At 38.0% G+C, this 24596-nt stretch overlaps 1 protein-coding gene across 14 annotated transcripts in view; it reads right to left on the reverse strand.

Moving 5' to 3' along the window:
* The window catches only part of LOC121889010 (receptor-type tyrosine-protein phosphatase delta), a 369584-nt gene that overhangs the window by 182266 nt on the left and 162722 nt on the right, over positions 1 to 24596 (reverse strand). For all 14 annotated transcript variants that reach the window (XM_042400705.1, XM_042400691.1, XM_042400694.1 and 11 more), the window contains exon 8: positions 9125 to 9172. The gene's annotated coding sequence lies outside the window, so the exon portion shown is untranslated. The remainder of the gene's footprint in view (positions 1 to 9124; positions 9173 to 24596) is intronic.

Raw genomic sequence — 24596 nt, forward strand, 5'->3', positions numbered from 1 at the left:
GGCTGACAACTAACTGTAGTGTATGGCGTACCTGAGAGAAGTAACCCCATGCCTCTCTTCCAACATCCTTAGAGCAGCAACAACATCAGCAGCATTGTCATGTACAACAACTGTTACTTTAGTCATGGATATACCAAATTGCTCAGATGCTTTTTCCAACCAAGCAGCAATATCTACAGCTGTATGTTGCTCTTCAAGTGGAATTGTGGTCAGGCTCCCAGTCTTCATTAATAATGTGGCAGGTGATGCCTAAGTATACCTCAGTGGCAATGCTTGTCCATGCATCTGTGGTAAAAGTGATTTTTGTTTTGACCTCTTTGAGTGAAGCTTTCATTCTCTCAAGAGTCTCCTCATATTTCCTCTCCATCAGCTTAGTGAAGCAGGCCCTGGAGGGAAGTGTGTACCCTGGGTAAAATGTGTTGACCATCACACAGAAGCCCTGACCCTCCACAAAAGAAAGGGTTCTCATATCCTTGACAATCATGTTGAGAATGCTATCAGAGTCCAGAAGCCATGTGGGGCATGCATACAGTGATGTCCTTCTTATAAAAAAATCTTGCACACACCTTTGTCTCTTCCTGAGACACAAAAAGACATACAAAATAAAATCAGTGACATATTTTAACATGAGATCTATGAATGAAGAAACTGTTTCAAACTTTAACTTTTACCTTATCATACTGTTCATTACAAAAGTTAAGATTTATACATAGTATGCCTAATTCGGAAAGGTGTTGTTTACTATATTCTGCCATTATTACTATAGATAGTGTTGAGTATGATTTACTTCATTGGCTAGTGCTGATTGTAATCGGAAATGCTATATGCGCATAAATAAACTACTTATAACTTGCAAATGCAATGGAAACTGGCATTGCCATGCTAGCAATTAGCATCTGCTCTAGGGATTCTTCGTTGAGTTTTTATTTAAAACACAACCGATAAGGATGCAACTACGACTCCCAGGCACTGGCTACCAACCAACAATCAGACAAACTCACTGTATGAGTCCAAATACTTATACTGCTGTCTCGTCATTTTGAGGTTGGAGAGCCCAAAGATGTTTTCTTTTGAGATACTCGCACATAGCAGTTGTTCTGCTGTGGCACACCATTTCAGTTTAACAAAGCGTGCAGAGCACCATTTTATTAGGTCTCTCTCTCATTTTCAGTATGCTCGAGAATGGGAGCAGCCATAATAAATGCAGCCCTAGATGGTAACAGCATTGAGCATACAGAATCTATTAAGAATAGTTTTTGCTGTATAATAGCGTATGTGCAGGGGTATTGCAGAAATATACACAGTAATATTAATTAAACTTTTAAAAGATTGATTATTTTAATATAATTTCACAATATCCACATTATTTTTTGACTCGTGACACAATTTTTTAAAACACTCAAAAGTTAAATGGACTTATTTCATCGGTTCATTACATTTATACAGTATATTATTATACTCTTACAGTTTTAATGCAGATGATTCAATATTATTTATAGACTGCATTTTATCACCTAAATTCATGAGGGTTCAGCAAAATATTAAGGGTCACTCTCCAGCACTGTACCTTCCACCTATGCAAAGCCTTTACACTTGCTGTAAATTTCATCAAGGTGAGCTAAAGTGTTTACCCCATTAATTTATTTCAGCTAAAGCCAGAGCGCTGACCCATAAAATGAGCTAAGATAATACTGACCTTAACATGGTCTTCTGCACATGGAGGTAATTGCTAAGGCTCCAGATCAATCAATATTGACTTGCCAGTTTTTTTTTTTGTTTTTTTCACCCCTTCCCCACCCACTATTGCTTGAGCTGAATGTGTAAAATTGGCTTTAGACGGATGGAGAACATATCCCTGATAGTTTAACCTTTATCTAGCTAACATGTTCACTTATCTGTACAATTATAGATTTTGCCAGTCAAGCTGTTTCACTGAAAATCTGTTGAGTGTTAAAAGACCGGAGAGTACAGCTAGGCTAATTGTGGAGAGTGTTTTTTAGTTCAATTCTCTAAAAGGATTTAAACACATACTGTAAGATCCTAACAGTAGAGAGTGTAAAGTTGTGTCTATGCATAAGCATTTCTGTCATAGGGAGACTTGTATCTTTTGGCACATCACACCAGAAATGAAATAGCTGATATTGAGCAATAACATTTCAACAATAAATTACCAAGGAAACAAGTATGCGGGCACTAACACACACACAAACACACACACACACCTTTACATCACAATCGCTATGTACTCTAAGGCATTTGATTTCGCTTTAATTTTTCAAGGAAGGGGCACAGACTTAGCAGGCATTTCCATCTTGACTTGATAAATCTCACAATCTTCTTTTCCTTGCCACACTGAAGTAATTTATTTTCTATCTCTCCAAGCTATATTTTCCAGTTAATATTTCATTTTTTTTTCATACAACCTGACAAAGGATGCCACAAGGGATGATAAGAATTCTGAAACCTTTGCACTCTCGCTCTAGATACAGGATTTACCTTGAGAATTTTCTGAAGAAATAAGACTTCTAAAATAACCAAGACACTTACAACAACATCATGCTGTTCTTTATCAGCTTAAGTACAACTTATACATCGTCTTCCTCTAATGGTTAATGATAAAATATTAAAGACTAATGTGTAAATTTGAGTTTTTACATATACTCAGTGCAGTTGTTAAGTTATTCGGGTGTATTCAAGTTCATTGATGACTACAACTAACCACAGGGTTACTACCTGCACTTAGTATCTGATGAAAACAGCAGCACACATGCCACAAATGTGTTACCCCTCTGGTAAAGATCACAAAGACTGGCTGACTAGAGGTGCTATTTATAGTTTTCAAAACAGCAAATCCTGATTGTGTCACTCAGACCTATTTCTGTGCCCAGCAGCAAATCATTCATCATTCATATGCTACAAATGTTTTGACTCAGGATTGTGAGGAGCAAAAAGTATTAACGTTATTGCATGAAAACTATGATCTCAGTGATTTACAAAGCCTGCTTGTATTCTTTGCAGCCGAACCAAATTACATGTTCCTTGAGTGATGGGTAGCAGTATCCTTCTAGCTATTCAACTCTCCCTTAATTTGAATTTGATAAGATTTCTTTTTGAGACATTGTTAATGTAAATTTGGAGGGAGGACGAGAGCCTACCGCTGGCTTAACTTTGATGAGGTGTTAATATCTAATATCAAAAGCAGATAAAACCCTTATTAGCCCCAGTGGTCTTGCTAGAGTGGGAACTTATTACACAGAGGAGATGAGACGAAAGCAGATGAAGTAATATGACTGCCGGGGGCTTTGTTACGTGTCCTTAAGCTTTCTGACGGGGTCAACTTAATTTTGTGACTTAAATGCTGAGGGTTTACAAATGCAGACAAGCTGACATTGTTTGAGAGATCTAATTCAGACTCTCATATTTCATAGACTGCAACATCTGGGGGATTACAGTGTCTTTAGCCAGAGGCAGTTTGATAATCGGTTGTCATTTTAGGAGTTGTATGCCCTTCCCAGCTTTGGCGGTTTCTAAAGGTCTTTGGTTCAATCAAATGTTTGTGCGATTAGCTGGCTGCACTCCTTTCAAGAACTATTTCCATGTGGGTTGGGTTTTAATGTTTGCCTTTAGGCTTTCACGGTAAAACACTGAAAATATGCTAGAGGACTGATAATTTTGGAGTCTGAAAGTTATTTTGAGAAAAAAAATACAGCCATGCTTCCCTGCCATTTAACGGTCAACAAGGAATAATGCACATTGTAAACTCAAATCAGTTGTGAACTGTAAAAGTTAGGAGTACATAAACACATATAAAGAGGGTGATATGGGAAGGAGGGTGTGTATTGAATTAGTAAAAGGCAGTTTTCAAATTTCACTTCATGCAGTTAGGACTATGTATTTGTTGCTTATAATAAAATGTTGTTAGTAGTAAATGCAGTGTTACATACTGTACACTGCTGACTTGTAAGGGGTTGTAAACTACCTTTCAGAAAGTACAAAGTAAGCACATTGTTTGTAGTCACCAATCAATGCTTTGGACCAAGAGGAATGAGCGTTTGACTTACTGACTGAGGGACGGCATCAATACAAAACATTCACCCTAAACAAGTCGGAAAACACCTTGGGTTCCAGCACTATGTCCCATTGATTTCTATTCAACTCAACGCGGATTCTGCAGCATTTTAGACATTTAATTCTCTTTCAAGCAAAGTCATTACACAGCTGAGCGTTTAATTAAGCAATCACTGTGGTGCAATCTGAGTGATTCAGTGCCTAAATGAGGGCCAAGTTGGCAGTGTCTAAATATGGGCCAAGTTGGCATCAATGAAGCTGCCTCTAAAATGTAAGTTTTATAGAAAAATGAAATCTTTGAGAATGACCTGCTATTCTTTATTGTATAAATCGTACAGCAGCAACATGGTAAAAGCTTAGAAAGCTACACCCCCCCTCCCCACCCCCACCCCCCAAAAAACAATCACATTCAATAAATCCACATAGTTACACTCTTAATTATGTGTGTTAAAAGATTTTGCGAGATGGAAGAAACTGGGTATGCACGGCTGACCTATTTCATGCGCAAAAGAAACATCATTTTAGGGGCATGGGCACAGATGTGTCTGAGGATGTACTGGGGAGGTGTTCTCACCTCTCCACGCCTCTGTGAACAGAGCGACAGTTTATTATGTCTGGATGTGGCCTCTGTGTGCTTGGTCTGCCTTTCCCCAAATGAGCTCAGCTGCAGTGACATTGAAATTCATAAAATGTTCATAGTTGGTCAGTCAGCACTGCTTGTTATGGATTTCATAATCAACTTTGAATAACTGCAGATACAGTACTTTGATATATTTAAATATTTTGTAAATCATTTGAATCATCAAGCCTTTCCTTAAAGCTGTTGATTGCCTCGCCACACTGTATCAGCACTGTTTATCTTAAAACAATTACCCATAAAAATAGGGAAACAATATTTAGCACTTTGTGATTCATTCATTAAACAGTGCTATCAAAAATGGTAGAACTCCTGCTGCCAGTAGAAAATAGACAATTAAATTCATGTCCTGTTGAAGCAGTGTGGGCAAACAATATGAATGGGTTTATGGTCTCAAATTACAAATTGCTTACAAATTTAAGTCTCTGGTAAATGGAAAATTAATTTCATGGCAGGTTTTCCTCTGATGCTGCAAAAACCTTATTTAATACAAAGACTGTGACTTCTGTGGTTGTCACCACCTATACTGCTTTATGTGATTCTGTGTAACTCGCCATCTTCTCTCTGTAGTGAGCAGGTGTGCAGGTGGCACAGGCACCTGCAACTGCACCTGTTTGTGTCACAGTATGTTGTCTCTTGAAGCCATTAGTTCACAGTCATGGTGGTGTGTTTTCTAAAACCTCTACAAACAGAAATTGTTTTGAATTTGTTCTTTCACAGACATATAAGAAAGACCTTTCATGTTAATTATTTTTCCTATTTGGGGGTTTTAACTTTTTTACTATTTTTTATATTCTTTCATGCTGTTTAGTATGTTTAATGTAATTCTGTGGCTCATATTTATACAGTACACAGATTAAAAGACCATAAACTTTTGCCACACAGATTTTTAGATGCTTTATATGTCGTTTTGTAAGACTTAAGTTATATCTGTGGCTCACATTCATTCACAAATTAAAAGACCAAAAGCTTGTTTGACACAAACAAGTACCATAGTGATTACGGAACGCCATTTTCTTTTTTGAAAGAAAAACTGTGATTCATAATGACACCCCGTGGTGCAATTGCAGTTTCAAAATATATATATATATTTTTTCCCAAACTTGAACTTTGACATTCTAAACTCCGACTACAGATGTTAATCAAAGTCAAAACTTAATCCAGGCCTGATAAGATGCTCTATTTAACAGAATCGTTTTAGCAGGGGGCTCGATCAGGTGAAATGAAGAGGAACTGATTGCTTGCTGGTGATTGTGCTGATTACATTTTAAATTTAAAACTTTCCTCCTAGAACATGGTCCTGAACAGTTTCGCAGACAATGACATAGCAGGTTTAGCAAATGCAGAGGTCCTTGCAATCTAATAGACTGGTAGGGAAATACCACACTTTCATTTTTACTTCAGTTGTGATAAAGTTAGAGAACTGTGCCTATGGAAAAACAAACAAAAGTCTCATCAGGATGATTTTGTGTGTGTTGTTTACACTAAGTATAGTCTACAAATTCTGTATCTATGTGTAGATATAGTAACTTTCCTACTTGACCAACTCCTTACCAGTCATTTGTAAAATGTATAAAATAACAGTGAATTATTCCCACCAGATGCAAAAGCTGAAAATGCTGCATTATTTTGTCAGGGAAAAGCAATTTTCATATTATCCTGTTTATGTATTTCCACAGCGGCATTAATCATCAACATGTTTTCAAAGTTTAATAAAACAATCATGTTCTGTAGGAGGGAGAGTTCAGCATTCCTGACCTTCTCTTATTCTGACTGTGGGTAGAATTCACAATGACTGAGATCCGTGTTGCAATTTTCCCTCTAGTCAAAACATTATGGATGCTTGTGCTACAGCTGTCATATAAATGACATTTGAAAATACACGATGAAGGCATTTGCATGAAATACGGCACAGGATAAAGCATTAGCATATTGGGTGGTGGGGTATTTGCAGTTGTGTCCATGCCCTCTCTTGGTGATGACAGATCATGTCATGTACGTACACGAATAAAACACTACATGAGCCACTAACTGCAATTTAAAAATCAAAATAATTAGAGAATAAGGCAATGTGAATATGTGTTGGTAGCAGAATGTTAGTGTTTACATATGCACAGTACTTAATGCAGGTCTAGTGGGCATTCAGTCCGATCACTTTGTAAGCATGAATAACCTTGTACTAATGCAAACACACAAGAGGACTGAGACTAATCTGTGATATCAAACCAATGTGAAACCTCTTTCGGTGACAAAAATGGGAGACTCTCAAATCATTTTACAAAATCATATCAAGTTTTCTGAACTTTTGAATCCCAGTGGGTTTAATATCATGGCAGAGATATCAATTTCAATCCGGAAAATCGTTCTTGATCTTTTTTTACATCATTTTGCATCTTTTCAAATTCATTCTCCAAAGAATTGTGTGTTGGTGTGACACCATAGATTAAGGAGCTGACGACAGACTCACTTGCCATCTTTCCGACTATGAGCTGCAGCTGTGAAAAGTTAACTGTGAGCACAGATATTTAAATGTTATTCCCCTATACATAGCCAAAACAGGTGTCATGAGAAACACTCTACTGCCTTATGTCCTATTAATAGCTGCTTAGAAAGCATATCAGCCATATAGTTTAACAAGAATATCAATGGAAAACAGTTCTGTTAAAAAAATTCCACATTGTGTAATTTATAGCTTAAAAAATCAAAGCCATCTTATAAATGTTCTAAATAGTTCCTCTCCATCTATCCCTGAATCACCCCCATTTCATTGTGTGACCTCAATAACTATTAGGCTTCCAATGTTTCACAAGTCAAGTGAGACCGCTAGTTCACAGATCAAAATTTGTTGGCACATATTGGGAATATGGAAAAGATTTATAGGCTCTTGGTTAAATCTCCCAAAATCAATGAGAAGACTGTATCAAAACTTGGCTGTATAACTGTATATGGTCACTTGGACAGGTCTGCAAAATACTTGACTGATATATATGCACTACCTTGTTGCGGATTGCACTTTACAAAACCTGACAAGGTTTTACATTTGTCACTTTTGCACAATTGTAACTTATTGAGTTGTACTGTAGTTTGATGTAAAAACAGCTCAAATATGTTACCACACTGGTGGTTTATGTGGCGATTTCCATACGTTTTGAAATGTTTTCCTTATTTTAATTGTCTGGCCAGCTACCCAAAATACTGTATATTTTTCTCAATAGTTGATCAGTTAGTGATCTTCTGCTAAGTTTTAGTTGTTTGAGTCCATAGATGACAATTTCAACTTTTTGATAACTTCAAGTTCTAACACTTAATACCTCAAACGCTGTAAGTTCTCTAAATGAGCATTATATTAATGGCCATACACATCAGACCCAGACTGGTATAAAGCGATACGTCTGGTTATTTTCACAGTGAATAACATGATTTTATTTAGACATGGAAATCTTTAATGTGTTTTGTTTTGTTTCACACAACCCTATTTTCTCATACTGCATTGTTGATATGAAAAATGACATGATCTCGTTTGCCGCAGTGTCTCAGTAAAAATGAATAAACAAAATCAACTTGACATCTGAGCTGAATGGGTTACAGAGAGGTTGTCTGTTAGAGTCAACATGCATGTTTGCATCTTGAAGCGTGTGTCTGCATGTTTCAATTTGAAGGAAAAATTAGTTGGGAAATATGTATAATACATTTTGTGATTTTAAAATAGGGTATGCATCTATCAACAAAACAACAGCATTAGTTTTAATGTGGGCAGTATAAGAACACATTTGATTTGTTAAATAGGCTTCTGTACTTACTTCTGAAGCTGTTTGCTAGTTGAATACTGTACGTGACTCAGTAAAGACGTCAACGGCTGCTAATTCCTGCAGTTATGACTTGTGTTTTGTTTTACATCCACTGTAATACATTTGGAAGATGTAAAGGCCTATTCACTGAATATGACAAACTGAGTGCAAGTCCTACAGTGAATATCAATCACTTTATGATGAAAATGTCTCATGATTAATGAATATTATGGACTTATGCCAAGAACTGCAACCCTGCAGCTGGAGCCCTTTTGTACTGTAGTTTTGATGTATTGTAAAGCTTTTTGTATTGTTTGGTCATATACAGTATTGTTCATAGTTAATAGCTGATCAGTAATTTTAATCTATACTGTTTCTGGTTACATGTGATGATGTGATTTTCAGAATATCAGAAAAAATAGTAGTAGTAGTAGTAGTAGTAGTAGTAGTAGTAGTAATGTTATCAGGGCTCCTGAACATTCAAAATATCCATCTCACACCACTTATCTTAACTTACTTGTCCTCATGACCTCCACCAATATTCAGCAATGAGTAATAATATCCATTATAAGACCATACATCTCTAAAGATAAACCACAGAAAGAAGAGTAAAATACTGAGAAAGGCCTACCTTGAGGTCGAAGGTGTGAAAGTCATGGAACATTCTCTCTCCTGAGACCTGTGACAGAGTGGGGGGGATGAAACGTCAGTCATGATTAGGCCACAGTGCAATTACAGTGCAGCTCCTCTGACAGTGATTGATCAATGAGGAACTCCCTTAATGAAGACAAGGACTCAGGGGCTCCCAGGAGCAAATTGGCAAAAGTAAGTAATGGGAATAGTGTCCCAGATTGCTAAAGCGCTAAGAGGATCATCCCGTCTGCAGCTCTTTGGTAGGGAGCAGAAATACAGTATACAGGTGCATGCAGAAGCCAAACTAAAGTGACATTAAGACCATCAAAAGTTAGAGGATGACTTTGTCCATCACGGCCACATAATGATATTACAGCATCTGAAGGATTTTGATCAAAATCTTAAGAACCATTTCTCTCAATAGAAACAGTCTTGTTAGGACTATGTACACTCAAATACTGATTCAAAGAACACCCTTTTTCAATTGTTTATTAAATATTTTATGTTTAATGCCTTTTTTCTGGGAAAAAAGTCATGCACAATGAAAAAGCAGTGCAATTCCCAAATTTAAATCTTGAAGTTTGGAGTGGGTGGAGTGTCAGTATGTGTGCACGCAGGGATGTTAGGAAATCCTGTCAATGGTTTTGCGTTTTCAGTGACTGACGCCTGGTAGCAGTACATGGCAAGAAACGTAGCAATGCGCCAATAAAGGCAAGGCTTCAAGGATAAACATAAGGCCTTTTGGTGAGAAAAACTAATCATGCACATTCGTTTTAGCCACAGGACAAACAGACAGAAAATATAACACAAAATAAAAACAGTTTTACTTTTATTGTATCCTTTGAAATATAAAACAAATATAGGATTGCTGGGTTGGTATCATCCTGTGGGCAGTTAAGTGAAAATTGGCTATATGATTCCTGGGTGAAATTCAAATGTTTACCTTTAGTATTACCTCTGAGAGCACTTTGCATAAGTTCAGTTTCCTAATATTAGTTTGAGTTTCGTCATGCAAAGTCATCATCTGACTTGGATCAGATTATTACTGCACTGACCTGGATATCGTCAATATTCTTGCTCCCTATCACCAATCAGCATGTTTCCTTCAGGACCTCTTTTGCTTTTATTGACTGTACTGTATCCACATGAGGTGCATGAAAGGTGTGGAGACCATAATGTGCCTCATCTTTTATTCCTTTGAAAAGGCACAAACTGGGATTTTAAATATTTTAGGAGCTTTCCTAATTGGATGACACAAATTACTGAAGATCTCATGACATGCCCTATAGTCCATATGACTAGTTGTTTTCATTCTACTCTTATCCCCCAAGTAGACCAGGGGTTAGGAATAATCAATCAGTGCCAACACAAAACTCGGTGGAAAGAAAATGTTTTATTGTTCTCTTGCTTCTAATATCAGGAAATGTTCAACCTAGCCCTGGCCCAGATTTTAATTATTTCAATACCCCTTGTGATTTCAAAGCTAGATCTGGGCTTGGTATTATTCACCGAAATGTCAGAAGTCTACTTCCTAAATTGGATCTGGTGAAAATCTGGGTAACTCATCTGATACTGATATTCTTGTTTTGTCTGAAACTTGGCTAAACAAATCTATCACAGACAAAGACATTGCAATTAAGGGTAAAAATGTTTTTCATTGTAACATTTATATAAAGAACAAATTTCATGCTATCATCCTATCATGAGTATCTCTCAGCAGACAATTTGAACTTCTTGCCTTGAAATTGGAACTTCTTAAGCACCATTTTATCAGTGTTGTAGGTTGTTATAGAGCCCCCTCAGCAAGCAGTGAGGCGTAATCATTGTTGAGTAAACAACTACCAACCTTAGATTTTAATGAGATTCTCCTTGCTGAAGATTTTAACTGGGACTGGTTGTTCTCAGTCTCTGACAGTAAATCTACCTGTGACTCATTTCATCTTACACAACTAATTAATAGCTCAGCTCATCCGAATCTTAAATGCCCAGAGAAATCCTCTCTTCTTGATTTATTTTTCACAAATGCTACTCATAAATATTTGGATATTGGTAACTTTGCAAATGATATGAGCGACTATTGTGTTACAGCCACAGTCAGACAAGCTAAGCTCCCAAAATCAAGACCACAAATTGTTCTTAAACAAGATTTTAAACATTCTGTGAGCAAGCTTTTTCTTAATAATTTGTGGGACTTTGACTGGAACAAGATCTCTCTCATTAATGATGTAGAACTAGCTTGGAAATACTTTCGTGACTAACATTAAAAAATAAACATGCTCCCCTTTGCAAATTTAGAGTGAAAGGCCGAAACAATCCTTGGTTTTCCCCTCAGCTGTCCAGTCCACTAAAAGAAAGGGATATTGCCTAGGCTAAGGCCAGAAAATCCAAATGCCAGACTGATTTTTAGACAAAAAAATTGCTTTACCTTTCTCTTCAAAAATGCCAAATCTGAGTTCTACCTTTTTCAAAACTACAAGTAACTTAAATGATCCAAAGAAATTTTTGGAAAGTAATAAAATCTTCATTTGAGAGTGTAACCACTAATGAGTTGCCAGCCTGCATTGTAAAAGACTCATGTACTCTAACTGATAAATCAGCTATTCTTAACTGCTTTAATGAACATTTTGTTTCCTCAGGTTCTTTATTTGAATCATCCAGATCCAAAACAGCCTAATGAGCAGAGGGTTCACTCTTCACCACCCCAATTAATTCTATGGTTCAACCATTCAATCTTACTCCTCTTGATGTGATAGAGGTCCATAGAGCCTTAAAGCAACTGGATCCTAACAAATCCGCAGGTCCTGACAAGCTTTATCCTTACTTTCTTAAGTTAGCTATAGACTTTATAGCAGAACCTCTGACTCATATTTTTAATCTTACCCTTACCAAACAATGAAATTCCTAACATAGGGAAATCTGCCAATGTTCTTCCTTTGCTGAAAGGAGGGGATCTCATCTAGATTATGTATTTTAGCTAAAGTCCTTGAAAAGTTTGTTAGTGAACAACTTAAAGAATTTTTAGACACAAATGGTATTCTATCACAACATCAGTCAGATTTTAGAAAACAACACAGCACAATAACTGCTGCTATCAAAGTGGTGAATGACATTATTGAGGCGCTGGATGCAAAAAATATTGTGCAGCTCTTTTTATTGATTTGTCCATGGCTTTTGACACAGATGACCATGTCACCTTGGCGGATAGACTCTGCAATATTGGCTTATCTGGGCATGCTGTAAGTTCGTTTTCAAATGACTTGTCAGCTAGAAGACAATGTGTCCAGTTTGCTGGGTCCTCTTCTTCCTCCCTCCCTGTATCAAAAGGTGTACCCCAGGGTTCCACACTAGGACCACTACTGCTCTTCATATATGTAAATAATGTTTGTGATAATTTATCAAATGCCGTGTTCCATTTTATGCAGATGAAACAGCTTCAGTAGTACAAACCCTTGAATTCCTGCAGTCTGCCTTTGACTTTGTTCGGTCCCATTTGACAAGGGGTTGAAATTGAAATGGTCACAACATATAAGTATTTAGGTATTATTATTGATCAGAACTTGTCATTCAAATCACACATTGAAAACCTTGTTTCCAAGCTAAAACTTAAATTGAGTTTCTTTTTTTTAAGGAATAAATCCCGTTTCTCCCTCCGGGCAAGGAAACACTTGATTTCAACTTTTTTTTTACCATTTACAATGGTGATCTGCTCTTCATGAATGCACCTGACCAGTGCCTAAAGAAGTTGAATATTGTATACCACTGTGCTGTTCGTGTTATTACTGGCTGTGGCAATCTCGTACACCACTTTACTCTGTATGCTGCTGCTAAGTGATCATCTCTTCATATCTGCAGACTTTCACATCGGTTGGCTTTTATATATAAATCTCTCCTTGGGCTGGCTCCTCCTTATCTGTGTACATACATGTGTAAAAGCCAAAATCAATATGGTCTGCACTGTCCGATATTCTACAGATGTTGGTCCCCAGAGTAAGAACAGAACTAGGCAAAAAAGCTTTTAAATGCTGCCCCTTCTTCCTGAAATAATGTACAGAAGGACCTGAAATTGTCAGAGCTGATTACTATGGGGGAGTTTAAGTCAGTTTTAAAGGATTGAGAAAATAGTACTCTTGGTAAATGTGATTGCTCCTAAATTTTTACTGAAATTGTTTTAGAAAATTGTACCTGTTCATGCATCATAACATAATATTGTGTTCACTTGTTTGTAGTGTGTGACAGTTGTATTTGCCTGTTTGTATTGTTTGTGTTTATTGTTGTAACAATGTTTCTGCTACTCTCTTGGCCAGGTCTCTCTCGGAAAATAGATTTTAATCTCTCTCTCTCTCTCTCTATGTATATACATATATGTATATATATAGAGAGAGAGAAAGAAAGAGAGAGAGGCAGAAGTCTTCAGAGGTGGAGATAAAGCTGTGGACATGGGTTAAAGAAACCCAAGTACAAGGTACACTACATCAAAACTGCACAAGAAAAGTATGATCTCAGATAGCTTTGATGAATATCTAGTCATCTGATATTGCAGAGTGAGCGATCCATATGTTGACAAAGATGGATTCTAGGTTTATTTTTGTGGTTTTGTGATTTTTGCATCTGATAGGCTTTTATGAACAACATACCCATGAGTTCCAAACTGATTCTCCGTCGTGTTTTGAACTCTGGTACACAAAACAATGTGGACTCAAGGGCCACTTTAACACGACTGCCTCAGTTGGACCGTCAAGTACAGCCTCATTGTTAAAACACCAGAGAACAAGGAAATCAGGCCCTTGAGGCAAAAGCTTCATATGCCACTGTGTTCAAATTCAGTTTTTTATTTAGCCCTGTAATAAACTCCCTGAAAAATCTGGACTGCCTTGTAGTCTGACCTACCATAAGGAGGGACACATTTGCTTTCTGTTGTCCTCATGCCATGTACGCGGGTGAGGAGGGCGCTTGCCAAAAACAGCCAGTGCTTCAAGGGAGGCATCTGACCGGTGCGTCAACTTTTTTTCTTCAAACTTCACAGTATACACACACACACATGCTCACACGTACATGCATGTGCACACATGCATTAAGATGAACACAAGCACATTAGAAACATTACTAACAAAATAACATTTATTTTTGTTGGTAAAGAAAGACAAGTCTTTACAAAATTCTGCATAGCAGTGGGAAACGGGAAACGGTTGGAAATGGTTTGCAGACTGGGAATTTGGCACCGTGTTTCACTGGAGTTACTAATTAATAAGCAGCACACACTGTACCACATGCTGCTTATTAATAAGTGCACATGCATTTCACATAATGTTTTAGTCAATCACTGTGTTTGTAGGCTACACTGTTCAAGAGCTGACAGGTCATCAAATCAGTCATCTCTACATTGTAATATTCACTATCTCTAATGACCACCCCAGCACAAAGGCATGCATACACAGTTTCTACATTTAAAGAAGAAATTGCTCTTTGTGTATCGAGATGATTGATTTGGCGATTGATTGCCAGAGGATGCAAGGTCTGAATACAAAGGAGGCAACCTGATGTAGTCATTTCTTTCATCTTCCAAGATGCTGTTTCTGAGCAACTCCAAGCTCACAGTGCAACTGTAAGTTCATATTGTATCCAACTAAGATGAGCTTAAATGTGGTGCCCTCCACCTGCTATCTCTCTACTTGCCTTGAACATCAAGATTACACAGCTCAAAGTAATGAAAGTGGGAAAATCACACATCCCTACAGACCACTGTGCCAACCATTGCTATTGTATTTTCCCAACTGACTTCAGCAACAAAAACTGTGTGGTGCATGTTAGCTTTAACTTTATTTTGACTGAAAATAGTTTTCATGAATTGTTTTCATTTTTAATCCTAGTGTGCTCTTCTTTCTTTTGGTGTTTGGCTCACCATGAGTGTTTTTCGCCAGTCTAAAAACACCTTTATTAATTTTAATTAATTTACATTAATTTGGCTTCATACTGCTTATCCAGTGAGCACAGGAGCTGTATCCTCATTTTACTGGCTTGTGTTATACTTTGGTTACCATAGAAACCAAGTCTAGTCACCCTGTGGATGCGAGGTTAGAACACCTCTGTAAGTGTCTTTAAAGTGGTCGGGTAATATTCGATTCTACTGTATGAGCAGCCTCTGTTTGGACATAATTGCAAGTACTGTAATCAGTACTTCTGCAGAGTGTCATGCATGGATGCAACAGTGCTGCCATATTTAGATGTTCTGGATCAAGTTATTTGTGTGGAACTGTGAACATTTAGAAAACACATGGAAAAATACACTCAGTGGATCAAGCATGCGTGAAAGTACCAAAAGTGCATATTTTCATTGCATAACTCTAAAGACATGATTTTTCTGGTAGTTGATGTACACCACTCCGTTAAGCATTTTAAAATACATACACGAGATCATAAAACAGTTTCTTGTTTAAGAAGGGAAATAATTGTGGACAGTTAGTTGTTTTGTACCCTGGGGTGTCATGCATCAGATGCAGGAGTTCTCCTCAAATACCAAATGTACTCAGTGTACTGAGAGAAACAGCTGAAGACTGTAATTGCTTGAGGTGGCATGAAATAGAACAATGTCTTATCTCTGCAGACATTTGTGTACATCAAGGTTACCTTTAGCCAGAGAAACTAAACATCTAAAGTACACCATCTGCTGTGGATAGTTTGCCTTTATGAAATTACTTTATACATAAATGAATGTACTTACATACATGCATTTTACCATTTCTACAATACTCAGTCACGAAAGCTTGCATAGAAAGACCAAACTTGTTGAAGCCATTCAAAAATCTGCCAGAATGGTTTAATTCCAACCTTATTTTCTGAATGTGTGTTCATACAAGTTCAAGGTCTGATGCTATCAGAGATTTTCAGACATGGTTGAAGATGCAGAATAAGCTGAAGTCCTCTGCTTTGACAGTGACACATAAGACAGATCATATTTTATTGATCCTATCCTTTATGAACTAAAATTGCACTTAGTAATTTGCATTTTTTGGTCCACAATTTGGAATTAAGACCAGAGAGAACTGTCAGTTTTGATTCCTTTTACTTCCAACTCAATAATGTGGCCTATTTAGCCTTTACAGCTGACAATGACCTTTTTTTTTCTTTAACTTTATCCTCTCTCTTTGTCTTTCTATCTATCTCTCTATAACTCTAAGTGACTGAGTATGGGGTGAATTTAATGATTTGATGTTAACAGTGAAATGGGTCCTTGGGAGCCTCAACAGCTGAAAAGAGCTATATTTGGCCGGCGGACCTGCTTGCCTCAGCACTTAGAGGCACACGTTTAAATGTTCGGCTTTCACCCGGAATGGCCCACAAGAGGGACGCCTGAAGGGGGTTGGGGTGAGGCTTGATGCTGAGGTCCTAGGGAATTGCATGGTCATTCATCACATTAATGAGTCATGTCACTTTATTTACAAAAAAGGGAGACTTTTTTTCCTGTGAATGGTCCCCACTATCATGATGCGGCATTCTGGTAATGTTGGCTGAAGTTAATCGAAAAAGGCAATGCAAGAATTAATCTACAGTAGCCAAGGTAGCCAGCCGTGTCAGGCTGATTGCAGCTGAGTATTGGTGCGCTTGGATGTATTCTGACACAAGGGGACCAAATTTGGTTGGGTTTTTGGGATGGAGACTTGGGCAGATTTGGACTGTGAATCAGCTCCAGTTATTAGCACTTGGGCAAGCTTTGGGCCCGAGGCGGCTCATTCATCACACCTGCGGCATGAGTCCCTGCAACCAGCTGTGCCAGATTTAGGTTGTGGTTGAGCCAAGCAATTTTGGCTAACTTGGGAAAGTTGAAGTGTCTGGGTGTTAAGTTTGTGTAAAGAACTGCTGCTATATCAGTTGCTACTTGTGGTTGCAGTGATACCGTTACTTTAAAGACAAACCGCAATAAATAGACATTACTGCAGTGGTACTTTACCTTTGAACCCACACAAACATTGTGATGTATGACATAATTTTACTTTATAGCACCTTTTGCTAAAAAATATGTCCCACACATCCTGTAGAACCTGTTACATGTTGAAAATAAAGTCATTAAACGCTCTTGAAAAGTTTAAAACACATGCATTGAATAAAATTTGGTCCAGTTTTAATAAATGGCTAGACAGCTTTCTAAATAACCAAAACCACACTGACTGTTCTGTGCTGTTATCAGCTTAGTCAAAATCCATGAGACTCTACAACATTATATTAATTTCTAATTCATTCACCTCCTTTAAATCCTTATGCTGCATCCTGAGTAGCATGCCGACAGCAGACCGACCAGGGATTACTAAACACTGTTGTTTGCCTGCTTACTAGGCTGAGTGATATGAATATGTTTTCTGGCCTAAATTCCACCTTCACAATTCCATGTGTATCAGATTTTTATTAAATTATGTATTTCATCTAGTTACAATGCAAGAAATCATGGATTGCAAGTTTGTTCTTTTATTATCATATGCTAGCAGGTAATGCTACTGTTGCTGGATTTAATTACTACCCAGAGCTTTCACATCCAGACTGTGAAGGTCAAACTAGTAATTTGCGACAGAAAAACATTCATATTTTCTTAGCCAGTTTCACCTTATGGAGGGGGGCGATTGCCATCCATGATTATCCCAAATCTCTCTGCTTTCACTATCAGTAAATGCATTTGGTTTGTGTAACCCTTTAACACTCCTCCCTCTTTTGAGGGGTTGTCTGCTTTAGTTTAAACAAACAGAATATTTTTGCTTGTGAGACCATTGCAAATAATTTAAGCGTATAGTTTTCAAGGCATTTTTGAAATGTCAAACTGTTTTTAAGATAGAGAATGGTGTAGTAAATATGGTGTTTTTTACACCCGATTTGTAGAATTAGAGTTTGTCTGTGCATTAGAGTCTACTCAATTGATACATGGTCATGTAACTTTTTGTAATAATCTGTGAACATTTTACACAATACTAGCGCCCCCTAAATGGAACAATCGGTCATAAAACATTAGGCCATTCCTAGTCCCACTTGTGGACGAAGGTATGTCCACAATATACTGTGAAACAACCTTGTTACTACAGCTTAGGTTGCTGCCTTAGTATTACTGAAAAGCCAACAGTCTTGCAAATTCAGTGCCAGTCACTGTTCATATCATGCCGGTATACTAATATCACTGGCTTCCTCCCACGCTTGGGTTGCCACATGAAAGCTCTAACATAGACAGTGCAGGGAGATTTAAATAGGAGTGTAAGGACATTCGAACTATATGACATTTTTCTTTGCCTGGGAAATCCAAATCTGTGATATTACCATTTCAGGGGTGAACGGATTTAAAGCACGATGGACTGATAAATCTCGGGACAGGCTGAAATAGATGAATCTCAAGTTATTTACCCTTTTTAATTGGAAATGTCTGTCACAGGGCAGCAAGCCGAGTCCTTTTCCAAGCCATTATCTGTCTGCCTTGATCATTTGCAGGTATTTTATGGAGAGTGATGTGCTGAGTGTCAACGGTAGCTTTTGAATTTATTCCTGTTGGATTTTTATAGGCTTAAAAATACAAATGCTGAGGAGTGAAAATGCTCACAAAAGGTCAGCCTGTTAATCACTGCTGTGTATTTCCTGTTTCACAGATTCACAGATGACAAGTAACAAGATTCTACTGACAGAAAAGTCAAATAGTTTAATTTACTTTTAAGCTAAACTCAGATGTTTGAAATGCCCCGTGGAGTTTATATGATTAATCTGTCACCAGTTGAGCTTCAAACTTACTTTTGTGACTAGCTAACTAGCAGGAACTGTTATCCCTTAACAGGGCTGTGTTTTTATTAGACTTAAGGAAGCTGTAGGTTCCTTTGAGCAAGCCCTTGGGTTTCACTCATAATTGCTCCCAAGGGTCTTGTCAATACTTTCTACCTGCTCTTGAGCTCTCATTCCCGGGCTGTCATCCTTGCTGCGCTGCCTGTCTGGGCCCCTGAGTGACACAGCAGCGTCACAGGATGAGCTCTGTTGAAGGATATCTCTGGCTCTAAAGGAGGACACCACTGGGACACTGCCAGCCCGGTTGATGATGTCACACTGTGACAGCGGCAACTACTTGAGCTCACAACTGTTGGTGTGGACTGCCCAGGGGCTGTATGTGTCTATGTAGGGTTGTGTTACTGTACTGTTGTGTATGTGTGTGAAAAGCTTACTAAATTGAGATCCAAATGTATATCCAGGGAAACTGCCAAACATAATATTCTTTGCAAGGACTGTTTTGCTGTAACCAGACACATTCTTGGACTAAATTTCGACTATACTGACAATCCTCACACAAAGAACTGAATGTGCGTTCTGTACCAACAAACAATTCAATGATCTCATCTCTTATTCATACAGTACTATAAATCTTGACGGCACCAATGTCTCAGAAAGTGCTATAGCAAAATATAAAAATATCGGCAACAGCCAAGTCACTCCTATCTACATTTGTCACACACACAAAAAAAGACAATGGCCGACAAAACACTGCTTTAAACACTGGTGGTAATAAAAATGTTATCCAGCTCTGAAGGAGTCGCTGATGTGTTTTGACTATGACAGTACAAAAAGCAACACTTTTGTTTCAGGCTTCCGACCCTGCAAACATGGATCTCTTGTGACTGTGACTGCACATTGGCTTGCTGTCTGCTGTGACCAGCAGCAGCATATAAAGGCTCATTTGCACCATCTGCCAGAGGAGGTGACAGGGGCAACTCGTGCCAAGGGGCTTTTGAAAAAAGAAGTACCGATGCCACAATCTACATGCTCTTCTGCTTTGTCTTCTCTGGAATATTTCTTGGTTAAATTGGTCTTAGGGTGGCTTTTGAAGACCAGTGGTGATGAAAGACTGAGACATTGTGTGCTTGCACACTGTCACAGCAGGGACTAGCACTTGTTAGCTAATGTTGTGAGCTGTTTGCGGTGACAGGAGGTTGTGGGAAAGGTCTGTTTCATTTAGAGTGTGACTGCATTTGACTGCTATACTGTATAGTGAGGCTAAATAGGCAGTATTTTCAGGAGGAATGGCCATGGCGATCTGGCTGTATGGATAGTTTGGTTGGTCCACCACATTGGACTGAATTGAAATATTTCAACAATAATTGGATGGATTGCCATGAAATTTTGCACAGACATGCATTGTCCCTGGAGAATGAATCATAATTGCTTTTGTTATTCCTTGAATTTTTCTCTAGCACCACCATGAAGTTGACATTTGTGTTTTTTAGTGAAATGTCTCTCTATTGGGTTGATAGTCATGAAATTTGTCGCACACGTTCATATCCCCCTCAGGATGCAGTGTTATCACTTTGGTGGTCCCCTGACTTTTCATTTAGTGGCATCATCAAGTCAGATTTTGAATTTGTCCAATACTTTGGTGTAGGACCAAATACCTGCCAAAATAATGGCATTCCCATGAGCCTCAGCTGTACTTTGCGTTTTGTGTTTATTACCAAATGCTAGTAAGCTGACAGGCTAAACTATGGTGGTCATGGTAAACAATACCTGTTAAACCCCAGCATGTTAGCATTGTCTTTGTGAGCATGTTACGATGCTGACATTAGCATTTAGCTTAAAGCACTGATGTGCCTCAGAACAGCTAGCGTGGCTGTAGACTCGCTTGTTGTACTGAGGTTTCTCAGTGGACTGATTTCAGTGCAGATTTTGATATGGCTGTCACATCTTTAGTTAATTCAAACTCTGATTGTCAGAGTCAAAGAATAGAAGAACAGCATGCTCCCAAACTTGCAGATGTACAACTAGAAACTTGTAGACAAATATTGGTGTGCCAGCCGTCTTTGTAAACTGCTGATGAATGGAGAAATTCCACTTTGATGGTAATTTGAGCATAGATGTTCTTAGACAAGGAAATTTCATGAGGGTTGATTCTGTCCCTTCACATCTCTCTCAGAACATCGCACTTCCAGAAACTTCCTAACAAAGTTAGTGATCGTTGGTGCAATGTGTCATGCTTCTGACGGTTTGATTGTTTCTGTGTTTTCACATGCAGAGGAGCGGAGAGAAAAAGAGAGCTTCATGTGTTGCTCAAGGTCCTTTTAGATACTCCCCATCCCACATCTCCCTGCACAATTAATTTTATCTTTGGGGTATTATCAAGAGGGAGCCTGGCAAAGCAGCATGACAGAAAAACGGTCCAGAACCCCGAGGCCCAGGGTGGGAATTAATCTGTTTGACAAGATCTCTCACAAACGATTTGCCTGGCTTTCCTTCAGTTGGATGTTGCCACTACCCTGCATATCTGAGGGGGTGAAGAATAAGCATGTTTCAAACATAATGTGAACTGAGTCAACTCAAAACATTGAAGTGAGCAGTGACGGGGTGTTGTTGATGTATTGGAAACACAAGGAAAAAATGCAGCCCTGACAGGTGTTGGGTGTTAGGACAAACATTCTGTAGACACAACCTTAGTGGTATGCCTGTTAAGTGAGCATTAGCATTGTTAAAATCAACCATGCAGTCATAATAATGAATTCCTATCATGGGCATCTGTCTTAGGCATTAATCTCTCCACAAAGCAGAGTTTAAAGTCCTGAATCAAGCTCCAAAAATGGTTAGCCTTGTTGTACTCACACTTTGAAAACTATTGACATCAAGCAGACGTTTGATGCATTATCTGGGACGCAGAAAATTAATCAAAGTAATGATTGAATAATTATCTCAAGTGCAATTAATTAAACATGCCAATGAACTCATCTTGAACAGCTGTCCTAGCTTCACCACTTAATCACTTGTGAGAATTACCAAACACAAATGGAGGACGCCGAGTGCATGCAATAATCTCTGCAAAGTGCATTGTTTACAAACAGTAATTAATATCACACCGTGTATTAGCGGGCTAAGTGACTGCAGTGCACTTCTATAATTGTACCAGAGAGAGTTGGGTTTCTTCCCCACGCTTGCCTCAGACACCCCTTGTTAAGACAGGAGACAGATTATAAGAGTGAATGCTGAGATTATGGAGCACATTCCAAAAAATTCACACAGATTTATAGTGTTTTTGATTCCATATTTTGTGGGTGCCATAGTGCCTTATTAAAATGCCAGAAACACATCATATTTCATAGCAAAATCTATGATTTAACCTACTGAATGTCCCGGACACCATTAACCTGATAATTCATGCTCAACTCAATTTCTACCCACATACTGTAAAATTGATTTATTTTATATTTCTGTCTTAGAATGTGAAATAGTTCCCACTACTTGTTGGCACAGAACTGCGAAAAAGCTCACTCAGTGTCTCTTGAAGGGATAGTTGTGACCATGCTAATGTGGGAATCTGTGGCATTCTATGATGAGGTAATTTCAGGCATTACATATACGGCTTTCATGGTCCGTGGAGCCTGACAGTCACAGCGGACTCCAGGAAATGGTCTGTGTGGTTCTGACATATGAGGGATCTATCTTCAACAGACTAGCGTCTGGAAACAGGAATGAAGATTGACAACCAGTGGCACTCGGCAGGAGACGGCCTAAAAATGAACTGAATAGAAACACTTCATAAGTGGTCATTTATGAGTTAAAGTTATGGTTTACTGATTACAATAATACTGTAGATCTGTAGCTTAGTTCAGCACAATGGGCTACTGTATTATGACACACTCACACACACACACATTGTTATAATAACATTAATTACATGCACTTATTATAGCTTACATAAAATGGTGGTATTGTCATTAGAATATGAAACCATTGTAGGATTCTGAATACAAAAAAGGGTAATTAGCATATTCATTATGGTTTTAATATCTTGTACAGTACTGTACATTTCAGTGAGGACTGTACCAAGTGAGATACTACTGTAATTAAAATAAGCTTAGTGCAAACTGTGTGACTCACAGTGCTCTTTTTTTTTTTCTTCTGAACTCACATGAAAATTCACATGTTTAATGACAACATAGAAAATAAAATGCCTCAAAGGCAAGGTTAGAGATAATAAAATACAGCAGTGTTGGTCTTTTACAATACCATGCCAGACAATGGAATCCTATTAATTAATATAAATGTGTGTATTATATGTGTGTGCATAATGTACAGAATGTGTACATGAAGGGACAAAATTACTGTCAAGGGATATTGTTGCCCTACGTAGCATACAATTTATAATCTGCCTATACATTTTGAGGCTCACTGCATATTGAAACACTTGAATTTTCTAACATGGAGGTGAATTGAGCCTTTATTTGTTTAAAAGCGGAAAACCAGAATTGAATTGCAAGGTGAGGTTTCAAAACAGCTAGTCTGGTTCTGTTATGATGAACGTTTTAGTGCTGATTTATACTATTATGGAATTTTTCGTACTGTACTGTACCGTACTGTTCGTACTCTTGCTTCTCGCAAGAGCATTTGAATTAAACGTGTGAAAAATAAACACTAAATAACACAGAGCTTGGACGCTGGACATTAGCCTGCACTGTGAGCCACAGATTTTTCAAAGAAAATGTCACCGACTTTATCAATGAATGCGTGCAATCTTGAATTCTGTCTGTACTAAAATGCTGTTGACTTGGAACAGAAAAGAAAATTTGCAGTGAAGGAATGAGATAGGACTTAATGGCTCTTCTGTTTTTGCTACAAAATTGTGGAATCTGTTGTTTCATCTTCACTTCTTTGTGTTTTCTTGCTCATTTTTCTGTGTGTCTTTGTATCCACGCATTAATGTCATGCTGGAGAATACTTTTAATAGCTTCAAAAATTACATATTTTGACTGGGATAAAAAGCAGAACATCCACTCTCTTTGATCATTTTATTGTTTGTCCCAACAGAGTGCTTTGTTGGAATCGATTTCTCTCCAGTATAATTGGTGTCATGCCTGGTTTGGCTAAATAAGCTGTTATACCACTAGATACTTTGGCAAACTAAAAGGGCATTGCTCACACTTTGCTTAAGAATATGCCAAGCAATTACATTAACAAAAAAGGTGCATTATGCTGTACAAAGCTCTTTGAAGGAATTACTTACAGTTGGTTGAGAAATGTCAGTTATCTAATCATCTCTTTTATCTGTGATTTTAGGTTCTAGCTTTCCCACTTGAATGTGGTTCATGTAACATTCAGATCATAGATGGCAATAACAGTTGCTGTCACCAAATTCTGTATTAAATTCTCTTGCTTTAACATATGTGTTTTAGCTGAGTTTTACTGTAATTCAAGCGCATACCACTAAATGGGTTCACCTCTGATCATTCAGTCACGCTTAGTATAAGTCTGTAAAACCCCAATTCACTGTCAGCTATCCAACAGGAGCTTAATGTATTTTTGTTAACAGAAAAGTGCAAGGTTAAAAGGTTAATATCTGGCAGTGACTACAATTCTCTATGCTATTGTAGCAGCACATCCCTTCTCTCTCTCTCTCTCTCTCTCTGACTCTCTCATTCGCTCTTCCACAATTGTGTTATTGTATGAGTGCACACTCACACAGATGCACACACTAATGGTACTCT

The sequence above is a fragment of the Thunnus maccoyii genome, chromosome 22, assembly GCF_910596095.1.
Source record: "Thunnus maccoyii chromosome 22, fThuMac1.1, whole genome shotgun sequence".
NCBI lineage: Eukaryota > Metazoa > Chordata > Actinopteri > Scombriformes > Scombridae > Thunnus > Thunnus maccoyii.